Source organism: Arachis stenosperma, chromosome 4, assembly GCF_014773155.1.
Source record: "Arachis stenosperma cultivar V10309 chromosome 4, arast.V10309.gnm1.PFL2, whole genome shotgun sequence".
Classification (NCBI taxonomy): Eukaryota; Viridiplantae; Streptophyta; class Magnoliopsida; order Fabales; family Fabaceae; genus Arachis; species Arachis stenosperma.
In genome coordinates, this window is record NC_080380.1 from 51,273,924 (window position 1) to 51,294,674 (window position 20,751).

Below are 20,751 nucleotides of genomic sequence, written 5' to 3' on the forward strand. Positions count from 1 at the left end.
TCTGGAAATAGAAGCCTCAAGATGTTCCCAATATTCGAATTGAGGCAGTTCTGGGAGAGCTTCTTGTGCTCTCTTCTTGGTTGAATCATCTTGTTGCTGTTGTCTGACCATTGATATTCCAGTAATGGGCTTTTCAATTAGGATATATTCAGTTATTCCCATCTTTACTCCAGCATCTTTGCAGAGCATAGAGATTAGGCTTGGATAAGCCAATCTGGCGTCCTTAGAGTTCCTGTTTGCTATTTTGTATAGCTCACATGAGATCAGCTGATGGACTTCCACTTCTTTTCCCAACATGATGCAGTGAATCATTACTGCTCTTTTAATAGTGACTTCAGAACGGTTGCTGGTAGGCAATATGGAACGCCCTATGAAGTCTAGCCAACCTCTGACTACTGGTTTTAGATCTTCCCTTTTGAGTTGAACCGGGACGCCAGTCGTGCTGGTGGTCCACTTGGCTCCAGGGATGCATATGTCCTCCAGAACTTTGTCCAGCCCTTTATTGACCCTCATCATTCTCCTATTGAAGGAGTCTGGGTCATCTTTCAGTTGGGGAAGCTTAAATATCTCCCTGATCTTGTCAGAATTGGTATGAATGATCTTTCCTGTGACTAAGGTCCGATGGTCAAAGAGAGCAGCTCCAATTATTCTTTGCCTGTCTGTTTGCCATAGATTAGCATAGAACTCCTGGATCATATTTCTTCCCACTTTTGTTTCAGGATTGGCCAGAATTTCCCAATGCCTGTTTCGGATTTGCTCTTGGATCTCCGGATATTCATCTTCTTTCAGATCAAATCTGACTTCCGGGATCACTGATCTGTGACTCATTATCTTGTAGTAATGGTCTGAATGTTCTTTAGTTAAGAACTTCCCTTGATTCCAAAGTGGCTTTGGATTGCTTTCTTTCTTTCCTCTTGGGGTGGTTTGCTTTCCTTTAGGAGCCATGATCTTTAGTGAGTATGTTTTTGTGATCACGGATAAACACACCAAACTTAGAGCTTTGCTTGTCCTCAAGCAAAAGAGAAGAAAGAAGAGGGATAAGAGGAGAGCAATTGTGGAATGGTGATGATGAGGAGGGCGCCGAATACAATATATAGGGAGGGGGGTTGGGAAATTTTCGAAAAATAAGAAAGAGATAAGATAGAAGATATGATTTTAAAAGATATGATCAGAAAAAGATATAATTTTAAAAGAGAAAGATATGAATAATAATTTTAAAAGATAAATCTAAAATTTTTAATTTTGAAAAAGATTTTAAAAAGAAAATTGAGTTTTGAAAACAAATTTTAAAAGAGTTGGATTGGATTGGAGAACCATTTGTTTTTTTTTGGGTTAAGATATATTTAAAATATTTGAAACATGGAATTTTAGAAATCAGAGTTTTTGGAAAACTAACTTGATATGATGGATGACAATTTGGAACATGTTTATGTAAGAAATTATGAATTGAAACATAAAAATTTAGAAAAGAAAAAGAAAAAGAAAAAAAAATAGGATAAAAAACGAATTTGTACCTCCTCCCACCATCCTGGCGTTAAACGCCCAACTGCTGCATGGTTTGGGCGTTTAACGCCCAAATGTTGCTTCTCCTGGGCGTTCAACGCCCAGTTGATGCATCTTTCTGGCGTTGAACGCCAGGAAGTCCTTTGTTACTGGGCGTTTTTCTAAACGCCCAGGATGCTGCCAAACTGGCGTTAAACGCCCAGAAGGTGCTTCTTTCTGGCGTTTAACGCCCAGAAGATGCTCCTTTCTGGCGTTTAACGCCCAGAAGGCTACCCTTACTGGCATTTAACGCCCAGTGGGTGCTTCTCCTGGGCGTTCAACGCCCAAAATGTTTCTTACTGGCTTTTTCACGCCAGTAAGCTTCCAATTTCCTTTATAACTCTGTGAATCCAACCAATTGCTGTTTTACCTTGAAGAGACTTTGACATATACCTGAAAAAAAAAACAATTAATTAATTAATACGAATAAAATTAAATTTTGTGATTGGCTGGGTTGCCTCCCAGCAAGCGCTTCTTTAATATCATTAGCTGGACTATTACTGAGTTTTAATTAAGTCTCAGTCTTGAGCACTCTTGCTCAAAATTTCCTTCAAGATAGTGTTTGACTCTTTGTCCATTAACAATGAACTTTTTGTTAGAGTCATTATCCTGAAGCTCTATGTATCCATATGGTGATACGTTTGTAATGACATATGGACCTCTCCACCGGGATTTTAATTTCCCGGAGAATAATTTGAGCCTAGAATTAAATAGCAGAACTTTTTGCCCCGGCTCGAAGACTCTGGATGACAATTTCTTATCATGCCATCTTTTTGCTTTCTCTTTGTAAATCTTTGCATTTTCGAAAGCATTGAGTCTAAATTCCTCTAGCTCATTTAACTGGAGCAATCGTTTTTCTCCGGCTAACTTGGCATCGAGGTTTAAGAATCTGGTTGCCCAATAGGCCTTGTGTTCCAGTTCCACTGGCAAGTGACATGCCTTTCCATACACAAGTTGGTATGGAGAGGTCCCTATAGGGGTCTTGAATGCTGTTCTGTATGCCCACAGAGCATCATCCAAGCTTTTTGCCCAATCCCTTCTACGGTTAATTACAGTCCGTTCCAGGATTCTTTTGAGTTCTCAATTTGAGACTTCAGCTTGCCCATTAGTTTGTGGATGATATGGAGTAGCTACCCTGTGGCTAACTCCATAACGAACCAGAGCAGCATAAAGCTGTTTATTGCAGAAATGAGTGCCCCCATCACTAATTAGCACTCTAGGGATACCAAATCTGCTGAAGATGTGTTTCTGGAGGAATTTTAACACTGTTTTAGTGTCATTGGTGGGTGTTGCAATAGCCTCCACCCATTTGGATACATAATCCACTGCCACCAGAATATAAGTGTTTGAGTATGATGGTGGGAAGGGTCCCATGAAGTCAATGCCCCATACATCAAACAACTCAATCTCCAAGATCCCTTGCTGAGGCATGGCGTAACTGTGAGGTAGATTGCCAGATCTTAGGCAACTGTCACAATTAAGTACATACACTCGGGAGTCTTTATAGAGAGTAGGCCAGTAGAAGCCGCTTTGGAGGACTCTTGTGGCTGTTCGCTCACTTCCAAAATGTCCTCCATACTGTGATCCATGGCAGTGCCATAGGATCTTCTGTGCTTCTTCTTTAGGCACACATCTACGGATTACTCCGTCTGCACATCTCTTAAAGAGATATGGCTCATCCCAAAGATAATACTTTGCATCTGTGATCAGCTTCTTTATTTGCTGTCTACTGTACTCTTTGGGTATAAATCTCACTGCCTTGTAGTTTGCAATGTCTGCAAACCATGGCACTTCCTGGATAGCAAAGAGTTGCTCATCCGGAAAGGTTTCAGAGATCTCAGTGAGAGGGAGGGACACCCCTTCCACTGGTTCTATTCGGGACAGGTGATCTGCTACTTGATTCTATGTTCCCTTTCTGTCTCTTATTTCTATATCAAACTCCTGCAGAAGCAGCACCCATCTTATAAGTCTGGGTTTTGAATCCTGCTTTGTGAGTAGATATTTAAGAGGAGCATGGTCTGTATACACAATCACTTTTGATCCTACTAAATAGGATCTGAATTTATCAATGGCGTAAACTACTGCAAGTAGTTCTTTTTCTGTGGTTGTGTAATTCTTCTGTGCGTCATTTAAAACACGGCTGGCATAGTAAATGACATGCAGAAGCTTGTCATGCCTTTGTCCCAACACTGCACCAATGGCATGGTCACTGGCATCACACATTAATTCAAATGGTAATGTCCAGTCTGGTGCAGAGATGATTGGTGCTGTAACCAATTTAGCTTTCAGAGTCTCAAATGCTTGCAGACACTCTTTATCAAAGATAAATGGTGTGTCAGCAGCTAGCAGGTTGCTCAGAGGTTTGGCAATTTTTGAAAAATCCTTTATAAACCTCCTGTAGAATCCTGCATGCCCCAGAAAGCTTCTGATTGCCTTAACATTGGTGGGTGGTGGTAATTTTTCAATTACCTCAACTTTAGCTTGATCCACCTCTATTCCCTTGTTCGAAATTTTGTGCCCAAGGACAATTCCTTCAGTCACCATAAAATGACACTTTTCCCAGTTTAAAACCAGGTTGGTCTCTTGGCATCTTTTTAGAACAAGTGCTAAATGGTTAAGGCAGGAGCTGAATGAGTCTCCAAACACTGAAAAGTCATCCATGAAGACTTCCAGAAATTTTTCCACCATATCAGAAAAAATTGATAGCATGCACCTCTGAAAGGTTGCAGGTGCATTGCATAGCCCAAATGGCATCCTCCTGTATGCAAATACTCCAGATGGGCATGTGAATGCCGTTTTCTCCTGATCCTGGGGATCTACTGCAATTTGATTATAACCTGAATATCCATCCAGAAAGTAGTAGTATTCATGACCTGCTAGTCTTTCTAGCATCTGGTCTATGAATGGTAAAGGAAAATGATCCTTTCTGGTAGCTGTATTGAGCCTTCTGTAATCAATACACATGCGCCACCCAGTAACTGTTCTTGTAGGGACCAGTTCATTTTTTTCATTATGAACCACTGTCATGCCACCTTTCTTAGGGACGACTTGGACAGGGCTTACCCAGGGGCTGTCAGAAATAGGATAAATAATCCCAGCCTCTAGTAATTTAGTGACCTCTTTCTGCACTACTTCCTTCATGGCTGGGTTCAGCCACCTTTGTGGTTGAACCACTGGCTTGGCGTCACCCTCCAGTAAGATCTTGTGCATGCATCTAGCTGGGCTAATGCCCTTAAGATCACTGATAGACCACCCAAGAGCTGTCTTGTGTGTCCTTAGCACTTGAATTAGTGCTTCCTCTTCCTGTGGCTCTAAGGTAGAGCTTATGATTACAGGAAAGGTATCACCTTCTCCCAAGAATGCATATTTTAGGGAAGGTGGTAATGGTTTGAGCTCGGGTTTAGGAGGTTTCTCCTCTTCCTGAGGGATTTTCAGAGGTTCTACTATTTTCTCTGACTCCTCCAGATCAGGCTGGACGTCTTTAAAGATGTCCTCTAGCTCTGATTCGGGACTCTCAGCCATATTGATCTCTCTTACCAGAGAGTCAATAATATCAACACTCATGCAGTCATTTGGGGTGTCTGGATGTTGCATGGCTTTGACAACATTCAATTTGAACTCCTCCTCATTGACTCTCAAGGTTACTTCTCCTTTTTGGACGTCAATGAGGGTTCGGCCAGTTGCTAGGAAAGGTCTTCCTAGAATGAGAGTTGCACTCTTGTGCTCCTCCATTTTCAGCACCACAAAGTCAGTAGGAAAGGCAAATGGCCCAACCTTGACAATCATGTCCTCAATCACGCCTGATGGGTATTTAATGGAGCCATCAGCAAGTTGAAGACATATCCTGGTTGGTTTGATTTCTTCAGTTAAACCAAGCTTTCTGATAGTAGATGCAGGTATTAGATTGATACTTGCCCCAAGATCACATAAAGCTTGCTTGGCGCAAGTGCCCTCTAATGTGCATGGTATCATAAAGCTCCCAGGATCTTTAAGCTTCTCAGGCAAGCTTTTCAAAATGACTGCACTGCATTCTTCAGTGAGGTAAACTTTTTCAGTTTCCCTCCAATCCTTCTTATGACTTAAGATCTCTTTCATGAACTTAGCATAAGAGGATATTTGCTCAAGTGCTTCTGCAAACGGAATCTTTATTTCAAGAGTCCTGAGATAGTCTGCAAAGCGGGAAAATTGCTTATCTTGTTCCGCTTGGCGGAGTTTTTGAGGATAAGGCATTTTGGCTTTGTATTCCTCAACCTTAGTTGCTGCAGGTATATTACCTACAGAAGTGGGTTGGGGAGCCTTCTTAAAAGGGTTGTTATCAGCACTTGTATGTGACTGATTCCCTACTGGCATTTGAATGCCAGTGGTAGGAGCTGGAGTGGCGTTAGATGCCACTTCCTTGTTTGTCACTGGCGTTTGAACGCCAGAACCATGCTCCCTTTAGGCGTTCAACGCCGGATTCATGCTTGTTTCTGGCGTTGAACGCCAGGAATGAGCATGGTCTGGGCGTTCAGCGCCAGCTTTATTCCTCTCTGGGCTCTGATCGTCCTCAGAGGGATTTTGAGTCTCTACCTGTTCATTTCTTGGTTTCCTGCTGCTTTGAAGTGAGGTATTTAATGTTTTCCCACTTCTTAATTGAACTGCTTGGCATTCTTCTGTTATTTGTTTTGACAGTTGCTTTTCTGTATGCTTTAATTGTACTTCCATGTTCCTGTTAGCCATTCTTGTTTCTTGTAATATTTCCTTGAATTCGGCTAGCTGCTGAGTTAGAAAGTCTAATTGCTGATTGAATTCATTAGCCTGATCTACTGGACTGAGTTCTGCAGTTACTGTTTTAACTTCTTCTTTCATGGAAGATTCACTGCTTATGTATAAATGTTGATTTCTAGCAACTGTATCAATAAGCTCTTGAGCTTCTTCAATTTTCTTTCTCATATGTATAGATCCACCAGCTGAGTGGTCTAGAGAAATCTGAGCTTTTTCTGTAAGCCCATAGTAGAAGATGTCTAATTGCACCCATTCTAAAAATATTTCAGAGGGGCATTTTCTTAGCATCTCTCTGTATCTCTCCCAGGCATCATAAAGGGATTCATTATCTCCTTGTTTGAAGCCTTGGATGTTTAGCCTTAGCTGTGTCATCCGTTTGGGAGGGAAATAGTGATTCAGGAATTTTTCTGACAGCTGTTTCCATGTTTTTATGCTGTTCTTAGGCTGGTTATTTAACCACCTCTTAGCTTGATCTTTTACAGCAAATGGAAACAGTAATAATCTGTAGACATCCTGATCCACTTCTTTATCATGTACTGTGTCAGCAATTTGTAAAAATTGTGCCAGAAACTCTGTAGGTTCTTCATGTGGAAGACCAGAATACTGGCAGTTTTGCTGCACCATGATAATGAGCTGAGGATTCAGCTCAAAGCTACTAACTCCAATGGAGGGTATACAGATACTACTCCCATATGAAGCAGTAGTGGGGTTGGCATATGACCCCAGAGTCCTCTTGTCTTGTCCATTCATACTTACTTCCATAATGGAATACCAGAGGGATGATATGTATGTTGATATTATTTATTTTATAATAGTGGAATAAATAAAGAGTGGAATATATATAAAAATATTTTGAAAATATTTTGTGAAAATATATATTTTTTTTTTCGAAAAAGTTTTGAAATTGAAATCTGAACTTTAAAAAAAAAATTTCGAAAAAGTAGTTCAAAATTAGTTAGAAAATATAAATTTTTTTTTTAAATTTGAATTTTATGATGAAAGAGAAAAACACATAAAAGACACAAGGCTTAAAACTTTTAGATCTAATGCTCCTTATTTTCGAAAATTTTGGAGGGAAAACACCAAGGAACACCAAACTTAAAAATTTTAAGATCAAGACACAAGAAAAACTCAAGAACACTTACACGAAAATTTTAGAGAAAATATAAAATATGCAATTAACACCAAACTTAGAATAAGACACTAAACTCGAAAAATTAACAATTAATTAAGAAAAATAAAGTTTTTGAAAAGAAATTTTTGAAAAGAAACTATCCTATCTAAATTTGATGACTCTATAACAACAAAAATAAATTATTCCTAATCTAAGAAATAAAATAAGCCTTCAATTGTTCAAACTCAATAATCCCCGGCAACGGCGCCAAAAACTTGGTGCACGAATTTGTGATTCGCACAACTAACCAGCAAGTGCACTGGGTCGTCCAAGTAATACCTTACGTGAGTAAGGGTCGATCCCACGGAGATTATTGGTTTGAAGCAATCAATATTTATTTTATTAATCTTAGTTAGGATGTCAACAAGGTTATTTGGATTTAATTGTAAGAAATCAAAGTGTTTAAAATTGTAAGTTGGAATTATTAGATTTGATTGGAAAGATAAATGAGAATAATAGCGTTACTTGTTGTGCAGTACTGGGGAATATGTTGGAGTTTTGGAGATGCTTTGTCCTTTGACTTCAACTCTTCCTTGAAATCCTTCAACACACGCAAGGCTCCTTCCATGGCAAGCTCTATGTAGGGTGTCACCGTTGTCAATGGCTACTTCCCATCCTCTCAGTGAAAACGTTCCTATGCTCTGTCACAGCACGGCTAATCATCTGTCGGTTCTCAATCAGGTTGGAATAGAATCCATTGATCCTTTTGCGTCTGTCACTAACGCCCAGCCTTCAGGAGTTTGAAGCTCGTCACAGCCATTCAATCCCAGAATCCTACTCGGAATACCACAGACAAGGTTTAGACTTTCCGGATTCTCATGAATGCCGCCATCAATCCGGCTTATACCACGAAGATTCTGATTAAGGAATCTAAGAGATACTCATTCAATCTGATGTAGAACGGAGGTGGTTGTCAGGCACACGCTCATGGATTGAGGAAGGTGATGATTGTCACGGATCATCACCTTCTCCATAATTAAGCGCGAATGAACATCTTAGATAAGAACAAGCGTGTTTGAATGGAAAACAAAGGAATTGTATTAAATCATCGAGACGCTGCAGAGCTCCTCACCCCCAACAATGGAGTTTAGAGACTCATGCCGTCAAAAAGTATGTAATTCAGATTTGAAAATGTCATCAGGTACAAGAAATGTCTATAAAAGTTGTTTAAATAGTAAACTAGTAACCTAGGTTTACAGAAATGAGTAAACTAAGATAATTGGTGCAGAAATACACTTCTGGGGCCCACTTGGTGTGTGCTGGGGCTGAGACTAAAGCTATCCACGAGTAGAGGCCTTTCTTGGCGTTAAACTCCAGGTTATGACGTGTTTTGGGCGTTCAACTCCGGATCATGACGTTTTTCTGGCGTTTAACTCCAGACAGCAGCATGAACTTGGCGTTCAACGCCAAGTTACGTCGTCTATCTTCGCGCAAAGTATGTACTATTATCTATTGCTGGAAAGCCCTGGATGTCTACTTTCCAACGCCGTTGAGAGCGCGCCAATTGGACTCCTGTAGCTCCAGAAAATCCATTTCGAGTGCAGGGAGGTCAGGATCCAACAGCATCAGCAGTCCTTTTTCAGCCTAACTCAGATTTTTGCTCAGCTCGCTCAATTTCAGTCAGAAAATACCTGAAATCACAGAAAAATACACACACTCATAGTAAAGTCCAGAAATATGATTTTTGCTTAAAAACTAATAAAATTCTATTAAAAACTAATTAAAACATACTAAAATCTACAAGAAATTACCCCCAAAAAGCGTATAAAATATCCGCTCATCATTGGGTTTGCTGTTTTCCCCACCCAAAGTGTTGGAATGTGGATCATATGGTTGCCTTTGTTGATTTCCCACATAGTTGGCCTCTTCCCAATCACCTCCTTCAGTGCTTACTTCCTCTTGATCTTGTGTGTGTATTGCAGCCACTTGATTTGTTTCTAATTTCCTGGTGAGCTCTGCTAGTTGCTTGGCAAACACCTTGTTTTGGGCTAGAATTGTATCAACATGGTTCAGCTCCATGACTCCCTTAGTGTTGTGTCTCTCTGAAGCATAGTAGTACTCATTCTCAGCCACTGTCTCAATCACTTCAATGGCTTCTTCCACAGTCTTTTTCCTGTTCAATGAACCTCCTGATGAATGGTCTACAGCCTTCCTTGATTCATAAGAAAGTCCATCATAGAAAATATGCAATTGCACCCAGTCATGGAACATGTCTGGTGGGCATTTCCTTGTCAAATCCTTGAACCTCTCCCATGCCTCGTAGAGAGTTTCACCATCTTGTTGTCTAAAAGTCTGAACCTCAGATCGAAGCCTATTGACCTTTTGTGGGGGGTAGAAACGTGCCAGAAACTTGCTTTCCACCTCATCCAGGTTGTTAGGCTCCCCCTTGGGAATGATTCCAGCCACTTAGCTGCCTTATCTCTAAGTGAAAATGGGAACAAGAGCAGTTTATAGGCATCTTCCTAGACGCCATTGGACTTCACAGTGTCGCAAATTCTCAGGAATTTTGTGAGATGTTGGTTTGGATCTTCATTAGCACTCCCACCAAATGAACAATGATCCTCCACCAGTGATATTAGCTGTGGTTTGAGTTCAAAATTGTTGGCCTGAATGGGTGGTTTCTGAATGCTGCTACCACAATTCCCAGAGGTTGGGTTTATGTATGAACCAAGAACCCTCCTCTCGGGAATGGCATTGTTTCCATCAGCTCTCTCATGGTTGTGAACTTCTCTATCCATGTTGAGATCTAGAGCTTCCTCAAAATTGTCCTCAGATTCTCCTTCAGATTCTTCTTCTCCCAGTACTCTCTTCCCTCTTGCTTCCCTTCTAAGTTTATGAAGGGTCCTCTCTGGTTCGGTATATGGATGAGTTGATGTCTCTCCTCTCCTACCTGTCATACAAGAACACAGCACAGGCAACAAACAAGTGAAATACTCTTGGTTAATGGAAGAGTATGGTTAGAGCAGTTGAGGAATTAATTCAAATAGTTAGTGAGTCAGTGAGTTAGTTGCTTGAATTTAAAGGCATAAAGAAAGAAAGCAAGTAACAGAGTGCAGAAATTAAAAATTCAACAAGTAACTTGAACTGAATTAACAAAACAAGAAAAATGCTCAATCTAGTTAACTTCCAATTTGAGAATTGTCAATCGAAAACCAATCCCCGGCAACGGCGCCATAAACTTGATGCTACGATTTTAGGAAATTGCACGATCGGCAAAAATTCCTTCCGGCAAGTGCACCGGTTATCGTCAAGTAAAAACTCACAATAGAGTGAGGTCGAATCCCACAAGGATTGGTTGAGTGAGCAATTCGGATTAGAAGTGCGTTCTAGTTGAGCGGAATCAAGATTTAGATGAGAATTGCGGAATGTAAAATTGGCGGGAAACGTAAATGGCAAGAAATTGAAATTGTGGAATCTTAAATTGCATGAATTAAAGAGCGAGAAGCTAAATTGCTGAAATTAAAAAGGGATCGGGGTGATTGCATGAATTTAATTGCAGAATGTAAAGAGAAAGTGGTAGATCAAAAATGGGGAATTCATTGGGTTTCAGGAGATATTGAGATCTCCGAATCAAAATATTTTTATCCCTTCCTCAACCAATGCATTCATTGAATTTTGCTTGGCAATCTTATATGATTGGATCCCAATCCCTTGGCTCACCAATTCTCTCTAAAAACAAACAAATTCCCAATCCCTTGGTTTAAATGTTCATAAGAAGAGATGATGCTCGATCACTGATTATACCACACATTTTCATGAACCACAATTTGGTAGGATTACATGTCACAATATCCATCCAAACCCCAATCCAATTCACTGTGAGAAAGCTTCTCTAGCATGAATCCTCCATTCCTTTCCCAAGGTTCCGAAGGATTCCAATTATGGATAGTTTCTTTCCCAAGACAACTAACCAATGAAATTAGATCGAGAAGCTTTCTAACAAAATTCAAGAGAAAAGATTGAAGAAGAAGATAAAAACTATTATTGATTCATTGAATTACAATAGAGCTCCCTAACCCAATGAAAGGGGTTTAGTGAGTCATAGCTCTGAATTCAATTACAAAAAGTATGAAAACTACCCAAATGATCCCCAAAAGTTCTTTCTAACTTAAATTCTATCCTATTTATACACTTTCTAAATTGAGCTTCTGTTGTGTTTCTTGGGCTTTGAGGCCTTTCCCTGATTTCCTTTTGCTTTGGGTTTATGATCCATAATCCTGATGAGGCTGCTGATCCAATTCTGTAACATTCATTGAGCCAACTTAGTGATAATCAAGTAATGACACATGACTCAACAAATTGAAATTCCAGACTCATCAATTCTTCAGGCCCAATCCCATAAACCATGATATTCAATTGGGTTTCATACCAGAGTACGTTTAAGTTAATGTTTGTGCTCAAATGCTAACTTAAACTGCAATATCTTTGGCCCAGAAACCTTTTCAAATAGTGGCGTTTAAGTTGCAATTTAAGCTTAAACTGCAACTTAAACGCCAGACACTTCCAGTGATGCCTTTTGTGGAAGCACGTTTAAGTTCCAGTTTAAGCTTAAACTGGAACTTAAACGTTGGACACTCCTGGAGGTGGTATAACTCAAGCACGTTTAAGCTTCAGTTTAAGGTTAAACTGAAGCTTAAACGTGGAAATGGAAGAAAGCAACCTTGGAGGGTAAAGTAGTCGAACACGTTTAAGCTTCAGTTTAAGGTTAAACTGAAGCTTAAACGTGGAAATGGAAGAAAGCAACCCTGGAGTGTGGAATGGTCGAACACGTTTAAGCTCCAGTTTAAGCTTAAACTGGAGCTTAAACGTGGAAATGAAGAAAGCAACCCTTGAGGAGAATTTTGGTCGAACACGTTTAAGCTCCAGTTTAAGGTTAAACTGGAGCTTAAACGTGGAAATGGCTCCCTGGTGCATTTCTCATTTCTGGCGTTTAACTTCCAGTTTAAGGTTAAACTGGAGGTTAAACGCCACTTTCAGCTTTTCCTCAGCTTTCATGATTTTGGCGTTTAAGCTCCAGTTTAAGCTTAAACTGGAGCTTAAACGCCACTGATAGTTCCCAGCATTATATGGCTTGGCAGTTTAAGTTCCAGTTTAAGCTTAAACTGGAACTTAAACTTCCACATGTGATATTCAAGCTTCCTTTATTGATTTTGTTGCTTCCTTGCCTAGCCTCTTCTTCCCTGAAATCATCCAAACAACTGCATCAAAGTCTTGCAAAATTTCATGAGAAATCTTCCATTCATAGCATTCAAGTAATATAACTAAAAACTCATGGAATTTGCATCACAATCATACTGTTTGGATGGTTCATTGCTTTGTTATTCATTTAACCATTCTTGGTTACTTTAAGCTCAAGAAAATGCATAAAACAACTAAAACTAACAGAAAAATGCTAGTGAAACTAGCCTAAGATGCCTTGGCATCAACATGGCAGCCGAAAACAACAACAATGCCAACAATGCAAGGAAGGTGCTGGGTGACTTTACTGCACCTACTCCCGACTTCTATGGGAGAAGCATCTCTATCCCTGCCATTGGAGCAAACAACTTTGAGCTTAAGCCTCAACTAGTTTCTCTAATGCAACAGAATTGCAAGTTCCATGGACTTCCACTGGAAGATCCTCATCAGTTCTTAGCTGAATTCTTGCAAATCTGTGACACTGTCAAGACTAATGGGGTTGACCCTGAGGTCTACAAACTTATGCTATTCCCTTTTGCTGTAAGAGACAGAGCTAGGATATGGTTGGACTCACAACCTAAAGAAAGCCTGGACTCTTGGGAAAAGCTAGTCAATGCCTTCTTGACAAAGTTCTTTCCACCTCAAAAATTGAGCAAGCTTAGAGTGGAAGTCCAAACCTTCAGACAGAAGGATGGAGAATCCCTCTATGAAGCTTGGGAAAGATACAAACAATTGATCAGAAAGTGTCCATCTGATATGCTTTCTGAATGGAGCATCATAGGTATTTTCTATGATGGTCTCTCTGAACTATCCAAGATGTCTTTGGATAGCTCTGCTGGAGGATCTCTTCATCTGAAGAAGACGCCTACAGAAGCTCAAGAGCTAATTGAAATGGTTGCAAATAACCAATTCATGTACACTTCTGAAAGGAATCCTGTGAACAATGGGACAAGTCAGAAGAAAGGAGTTCTTGAGATTGACACTCTGAATGCCATTTTGGCTCAGAATAAAATATTGACTCAACAAGTCAATTTGATTTCTCAAAGTCTGTCTGGAATGCTGATGAGCGGATAATTTATACGCTTTTTGGCATTGTTTTTAGGTAGTTTTTAGTAAGTTCAAGCTACTTTTAGGGATGTTTTCCTTAGTTTTTATGTTAAATTCACATTTCTGGACTTTACTATGAGTTTGTGTGTTTTTCTGTGATTTCAGGTAAATTCTGACTGAAATTGAGGGATTTGAGCAAAACTCTGAAAAAGGCTGACAAAAGGACTGCTGATGCTGTTGGATTCTGACCTCCCTGCACTCGAAATGGATTTTCTGGAGCTACAGAACTCCAATTGGCGCGCTCTCAACGGTGTTAGAAAGTAGACATCCAGGGCTTTCCAGCAATATATAATAGTCCATACTTTATTCGGAATTTGACGACGTAACTTGGCGTTGAACGCCAAGTACATGCTGCTGTCTGGAGTTAAACGCCAGAAAAACGTCATGATCCGGAGTTGAACGCCCAAAACACGTCATAACTCGGAGTTCAACTCCAAGAGAAGCCTCAGCTCGTGGATTGATCAAGCTCAGCCCAAACATACACCAAGTGGGCCCCGGAAGTGGATTTATGCATCAATTACTTACTCATGTAAACCCTAGGAGCTAGTTTATTATAAATAGAATATTTAACTATTGTATTAGATGTCTTTTGACCACGTACATCTTTGGTCTCAGTTTTGTTTTATTCTTCATCCTAAGAGGCTATTGATCACGTTTTGGGGGCTGGCCATTCGGCCATGCCTGAACCTTTTACTTATGTATTTTCAACGGTGGAGTTTCTGCACACCATAGATTAAGGGTGTGGAGCTCTGCTGTACCTCAAGTATTAATGCAATTCTATTTTCTTTTATTCAAATCTCTCTTATTCTTATTCCAAGATATTCATTCGCACCCAAAAACATGATGAATGTGATGATTAGATAACCCTCATTATCATTCTCACTTATGAACGCACGTGATTGACAACCACTTCCGTTCTACATGCAACAGCGCTTGAATGTGTATCTCTTAGATTCCCCAACAGAATCTTCGTGGTATAAGTTAGATAGATGGCGGCATTCATGAGGATCCGGAAAGTCTAAACCTTGTCTATGGTATTCCGAGTAGGATTCTGGGATTGAATGACTGTGACGAGCTTCAAACTCCTGAAGGCTGGGCGTGATGACAAGCGCAAAAGAATCAATGGATTCTATTCCAACATGATTGAGAACCGACAGATGATTAGCCATGCGAGTGACAGCCGCAGAGGACCATTTTCACTGAGAGGATGGGATGTAGCCACTGACAACGGTGATGCCCTACATACAGCTTGCCATGGAGAGGAGTAAGAAGGATTGAGTTGAAGCAGTAGGAGAGCAGGCGTCCTTGAGCCATACAGTATCTCCATATGCTTATCTGAAATTCCCACCAATGAATCTGCATAAGTGTTCTATCCCTTTTTATTTTCTGTTTATTATTTATTTTAGAAAATCCATAATCAATTGGTTTAATCTGCCTAACTGAGATTTACAAGGTGACCATAGCTTGCTTCATACCAACAATCTCTGTGGGATCGACCCTTACTCACGTAAGGTTTATTACTTGGACGACCCAGTACACTTGCTGGTTAGTTGAACGGAGTTGTGAATTCAACCAGTGCCATAATAAAGACTTCATCTCAAAATAGTTAGAACATGGATCACAATTTCGTCCACCAAGTTTTTGGCGCCGTTGCCGGGGATTGTTCGAGTATGGACAACTGACGGTTCATCTTGTTGCTCAGATTAGGTAATTTTCTTTTCAAAAATCTTTTTCAAAATTTTTCTTTTCTTTTTCGTTTTTCCAACTTTATTTTCGAAAAAAATTAATAAAAATTCAAAAAAATTCAAAAAAAAAATTATTTTGTGTTTCTTGTTTGAGTCTTGAGTCAATCTTTAAGTTTGGTGTCAATTGCATGCTTTTAAAAATTTTTTTTTTTTGCATTTTTTTTCGAAAATCCCATGCATTCAAAGTGTTCTTCATGATCTTCAAGTTGTTCTTGATAAGTCCTCTTGTTTGATCTTGATGATTTCTTGTTTTGTGTTGGTTGTTGTTTTTCATGTGCATTTTTGCATTCATATTTTCCATGCATTAAAGATTTCTAAGTTTGGTGTCTTGCATGTTTTCTTTGCATCAAAAATTTTTCAAAATTATGTTCTTGATGTTCATCATGATCTTCAAAGTGTTCTTGGTGTTCATCTTGACATTCATAGCATTTTTGCATGCATTCATTGTTTTGATCTAAAAATTTCATGCATTGAGTATTTTTGTTGTTTTTCTCTCTCATAATTAAAAAAAATCAAAAATCAAAAAAATATCTTTTCCTTATTTCCCTCCAAATTTTTGAAATTTTGGGTTGACTTGGTCAAAAATTTTTAAAATTAGTTGTTTCTTACAAGTCAAGTCAAAATTTCAATTTTAAAAAAAATCTTATCTTTTCAAAATCTTTTTCAAAAATCATATCTTTTTCATTTTTTCTATTTTTCGAAAATTTCAAAAACATTTTTCAAAATTATTTTCAAAATCTTTTTCTTATCTTTACATCATATTTTCAAAAATTCACTAATAATTAATGTGATTGGTTCAAAAATTTGAAATTTGTTAATTTCTTGTTAAGAAAGGTTCAATCTTTAAATTCTAGAATCTTATCTTGTAGTTTCTTGTTAGTGAAGTAAATAATTTTAAAAATTTTTTGAATTAAATATTTTTATCTTTTATTTAATCTTCTTCAAAAAAAAAAAATTTATATTTTTCAAAATTTGATTTTCAAAATATCTTATCTAACTTGCTATCTTCTTATCTTTTTCAATTTTGATTTCAAATCTTTTTCAATCAACTAACTAACTTTTTGTTTGTTTCTTATCTTTTTCAAAACCACCTAACTACTTCTCCCTCTTCAATTTTCGAAAATACTTCTTCCTTTTCTAAAAAATCTTTTCAATTAATTAATTGTTTAAACTTTAATTTTAAATACAATTTATCTCTAATTTTCGAAAAACACTAACCTCTTTTTCAAAATTATTTTCGAAATTTTTCTTCTCTTTTCTTCTTCTATTTAATTATTTAATTACTAACACTTCTCTCCACCTCTCTTCATCCAAAAATCCGAATCTCCCTCTTCATTCTTCTACCTCTTCTTTTTCTACTAACATAAAGGAATCTCTATACTGTGACATAGAGGATTCCTCTTTCTTTTCTTATTTTCTTCTCTTTCATATGAGCAGGAACAAGGATAAAGGCACTCTTATTGAAATTGATCCATAACCTGAAAGGACTCTGAAGAGAAAATTAAGAGAAGCTAAAATTAAAATTATTCTAAAGGTAACCTTTCAGAAACATTAGAACAAGAGAAGGAGATGGCAGCCGAAAATAATAATAATGCAAGGAGAATGCTTGGTGACTTCACAAAGCCAACGTCCAAGTTTGATGGAAGAAGCATCTCCATCCCTGCCATTGGAGCCAATAACTTTGAGCTGAAACCTCAGCTAGTTGCCTTGATGCAACAAAACTGCAAGTTTTATGGACTTCCATCTGAAGATCCTTATCAGTTTTTAACTGAATTCTTGCAGATCTGTGAGACTGTAAAGACGAATGGAGTTGATCCTGAAGTCTACAGACTCATGCTTTTCCCTTTTGCTGTAAGAGACAGAGCTAGAGTATGGTTGGATTCACAACCCAAGGATAGCCTGGACTCATGGGATAAGCTGGTCACTGCCTTCTTGGATAAATTCTTTCCTCCTCAGAAGCTGAGCAAGCTGAGAGTGGATGTTCAAACCTTCAAACAAAAAGATGGTGAATCCCTCTATGAAGCTTGGGAAAGATACAAGCAGCTGACCAAAAGATGTCCATCTGACATGTTTTCAGAATGGACCATTTTAGATATATTCTATTATGGTCTCTCTGAATTTTCGATAATGTCATTAGACCATTCTGCAGGTGGATCTATTCACCTGAAGAAAACGCCTGAAGAGGCTCAAGAACTCATTGACATGGTTGCAAATAACCAGTCCATGTACACTTCTGAGAGGAATTCCGTGAACAATGGGATACCTCAGAAGAAAGGAGTTCTTGAAATTGATACTCTGAATGCCATATTGGCTCAGAACAAAGTGTTGACTCAACAGGTCAACATGATCTCTCAAAATCTGAATGGATTGTAACATGCATCCAACAGTACTAGAGAGGCAGCTTCTGAAGAAGCTTATGATCCTGAGAACCCTGCCATGGCAGAGGTTAATTACATGGGTGAACCTTATGGAAACACCTATAACTCATCATGGAGAAATCATCCAAATTTCTCATGGAAGGATCAACAAAAACCTCAACAAGGTTTTAACAATGGTGGACACAATAGGCTGGGCAATAGCAAGCCATATCCATCATCTTCTCAGCAACAGACAGAGAATTCTGAACAAAACACTTCTAATTTAGCCAATATAGTCTCTGATCTGTCAAAGGCCACTTTCAGTTTCATGAGTGAAACAAGATCCTCCATTAGAAATCTGGAGGCACAAGTGGGCCAGCTGAGTAAGAAAGTCATTGAAACCCCTCCCAGTATTCTCCCAAGCAATACAGAAGAGAATCCAAAAGGAGAGTGCAAGGCCATTGACATAGTCAATATGGCCGAATGCACAAGGGAGGAGGAAGACGAAAATCCTAGTGAGGAAGACCTCCTGGGACGTCCCTCAAGCAAGAAGGAGTTCCCTATTAAAGATCCAAAGGAATCTGAGGCTCATACAGAGACCATAGAGATTCCATTAAACCTCCTTCTGCCATTCATGAGCTCTGAAGACTATTCATCCTCTGAAGAGGATGAAGATGTAACTGGAGAGCAAGTTGCTCAATATTTAGGAGCTATCATGAAGCTGAATGCCAAGTTGTTTGGTAATGAGACTTGGGAAAGTGAACCTCCCTTGCTCATTAATGAACTGGATACTTGGATTCAGAAAATTCTACCTCAAAAGAAACAAGATCCTGGCAAGTTCTTAATACCTTGTACCATAGGCATCATGATCTTTGAAAAAGCTCTGTGTGATCTGGGGTCAGGGATAAATCTAATGCCACTCTCTGTAATGGAGAAGCTGGGGATCATTGAGGTACAACCTGCCTTGTTCTCATTACAACTGGCAGACAAGTCATTGAGACAAGCCTATGGAATAGTAGAGGACGTACTAGTAAAGGTTGAAGGCCTTTACATCCCTGCTGATTTCATAATCTTAGACACTAGGAAGGAAGAAGATGATTGCATCATCCTTGGAAGACCTTTCCTAGCCACAGCAGAAGCTGTGATAGATGTCAACAGAGGGGAATTAGTCCTTCAATTGAATGGGGAATACCTTGTGTTTAAGGCACATGGCCATCCCTCTGTGACAGAAGAGAGTAAGCATGAAGAGCTTCTCTCAGTTCAGAGTCAAGAAGAGCCCACACAGTCAAACTCTAAGTTTGGTGTTGTGAGGCCACAACCAAACTCTAAGTTTGGTGTTAAGACCCCATATCCAAACTCTAAGTTTGGTGTTGGGACCACACTAAAATTGACCTGATCACCTTGTGGCTCCATGAGAGCCACTGTCAAGCTATTGACATTAAAGAAGCGCTTGTTGGGAGGCAACCCAATTTTATTTATCTAATTACTATTTTATACTATTTTATTGTTATTTTGTGTTTTATTAGGTACATGATCATGAGGAGGCACGAAAAAAATCAAAAAAATTAAAAACAGAGTCAAAAACAGAAGAAAAAAAATTTTTTCACCTTGGAGGACGCACAGGCTGGCGTTCAACGCCAGTAAGATGCATCTGGCTGGCGTTCAACGCCAGAACAGAGCACCATTCTGGCGCTGAACGCCAGAAACAAGCAACATCCTGGCGCTGAACGCTAGGAATGTGCCTAGAGGAGAAAAGCTGGCGCTGAACGCCAGTAACAAGCATGAAACTGGCGTTCAACGCCAGAAACATGCATTACATGGGCGTTGAACGCCCAGAACATGCACCAATGGGCGTTTGAACGCCAGAAAGATGCATGATGGCATTTTACATGCCTATAGGGTGAAGGAATGGTATTTCTTTACACCTTAGGATCTGTGGACCCCACAGGATCACCTCAGGATCTGTGGACCCCACAGGATCCCCACCTACCATATTTCCACCTTACCTTTTAATCCTAATCACACTCTCCTAATCCTAAATCTCATTCTTCCTACTCCCCATGTCACACTTCCCAACAACCATCACCAATCACCTCAATTCCTCTTCCCAATTCCCCCATTCACCATTCACATCAACCCACTCTTCCCCATAAACCCCACCTACCTTCATAAAACTCAAATTCAATTTCCCACCCATTCCCACCCAAATTGGCCGAACACCCACCCTCCCCTTTCCCTATAAATACCCTTCCCTTCTACTTCATTTTCACACAACACAACCCCATCTTCACCCTCATAGCCGAACCTACCTCTCTCCCTCTCTACCATATTTTCTTCTTCTTCTTCTACTCTTCTTTTCTTTTTTGCTCGAGGGCGAGCAATATTTTAAGTTTAGTGTGGTAAAAGCATAAGCTTTTTTTTGTTTTTCTATTACCAATGGCACCTAAGGCCGGAGTATCCTCAAGAAAAGGAAAAGGGAAGGCAAAAGCTTCCACCTCCGAGTCATGGGAGATGGAAAGATTCATCTCCAAAAGCCATCAAGACCACTTCTATGATGCTGTGGCAAAGAAGAAGGTGATCCCTGAGGTCCCTTTCAAGCTCAAGAAAAATGAGTATCCGGAGATCCGACATGAAGTTCAAAGAAGAGGTTGGGAAGTCTTAACCAACCCCATGCAACAAGTTAGAATCTTAATGGTTCAAGAGTTCTATGCCAATGCATGGATCACTAGGAACCATGACCAAGGTATGAACCCAAGTCCAAAGAATTATCTCACAATGGTTAGGGGGAAATACTTGGATTTCAGTCCGGAAAATGTAAGGTTGGCATTCTACTTGCCTATGATGCAAGGAAATGAACGCCCCTACACTAGAAGGGTCAACTTTG

The 20,751-nt window shown here is 39.4% G+C and overlaps 2 non-coding genes across 2 annotated transcripts; one reads left to right on the top strand and one right to left on the bottom strand.

Moving 5' to 3' along the window:
* Positions 1-9,689: 9,689 nt before the first annotated feature.
* On the top strand, positions 9,690-9,793 carry LOC130978683 (small nucleolar RNA R71). The gene has a single exon (XR_009086302.1). It is a non-coding gene; the product is annotated as a small nucleolar RNA R71 (small nucleolar RNA).
* A 3,519-nt stretch (positions 9,794-13,312) lies between these two features.
* LOC130977228 (small nucleolar RNA R71) lies at positions 13,313-13,420 on the bottom strand. The gene has a single exon (XR_009084929.1). It is a non-coding gene; the product is annotated as a small nucleolar RNA R71 (small nucleolar RNA).
* Between the last annotated feature and the right edge of the window lie 7,331 nt (positions 13,421-20,751).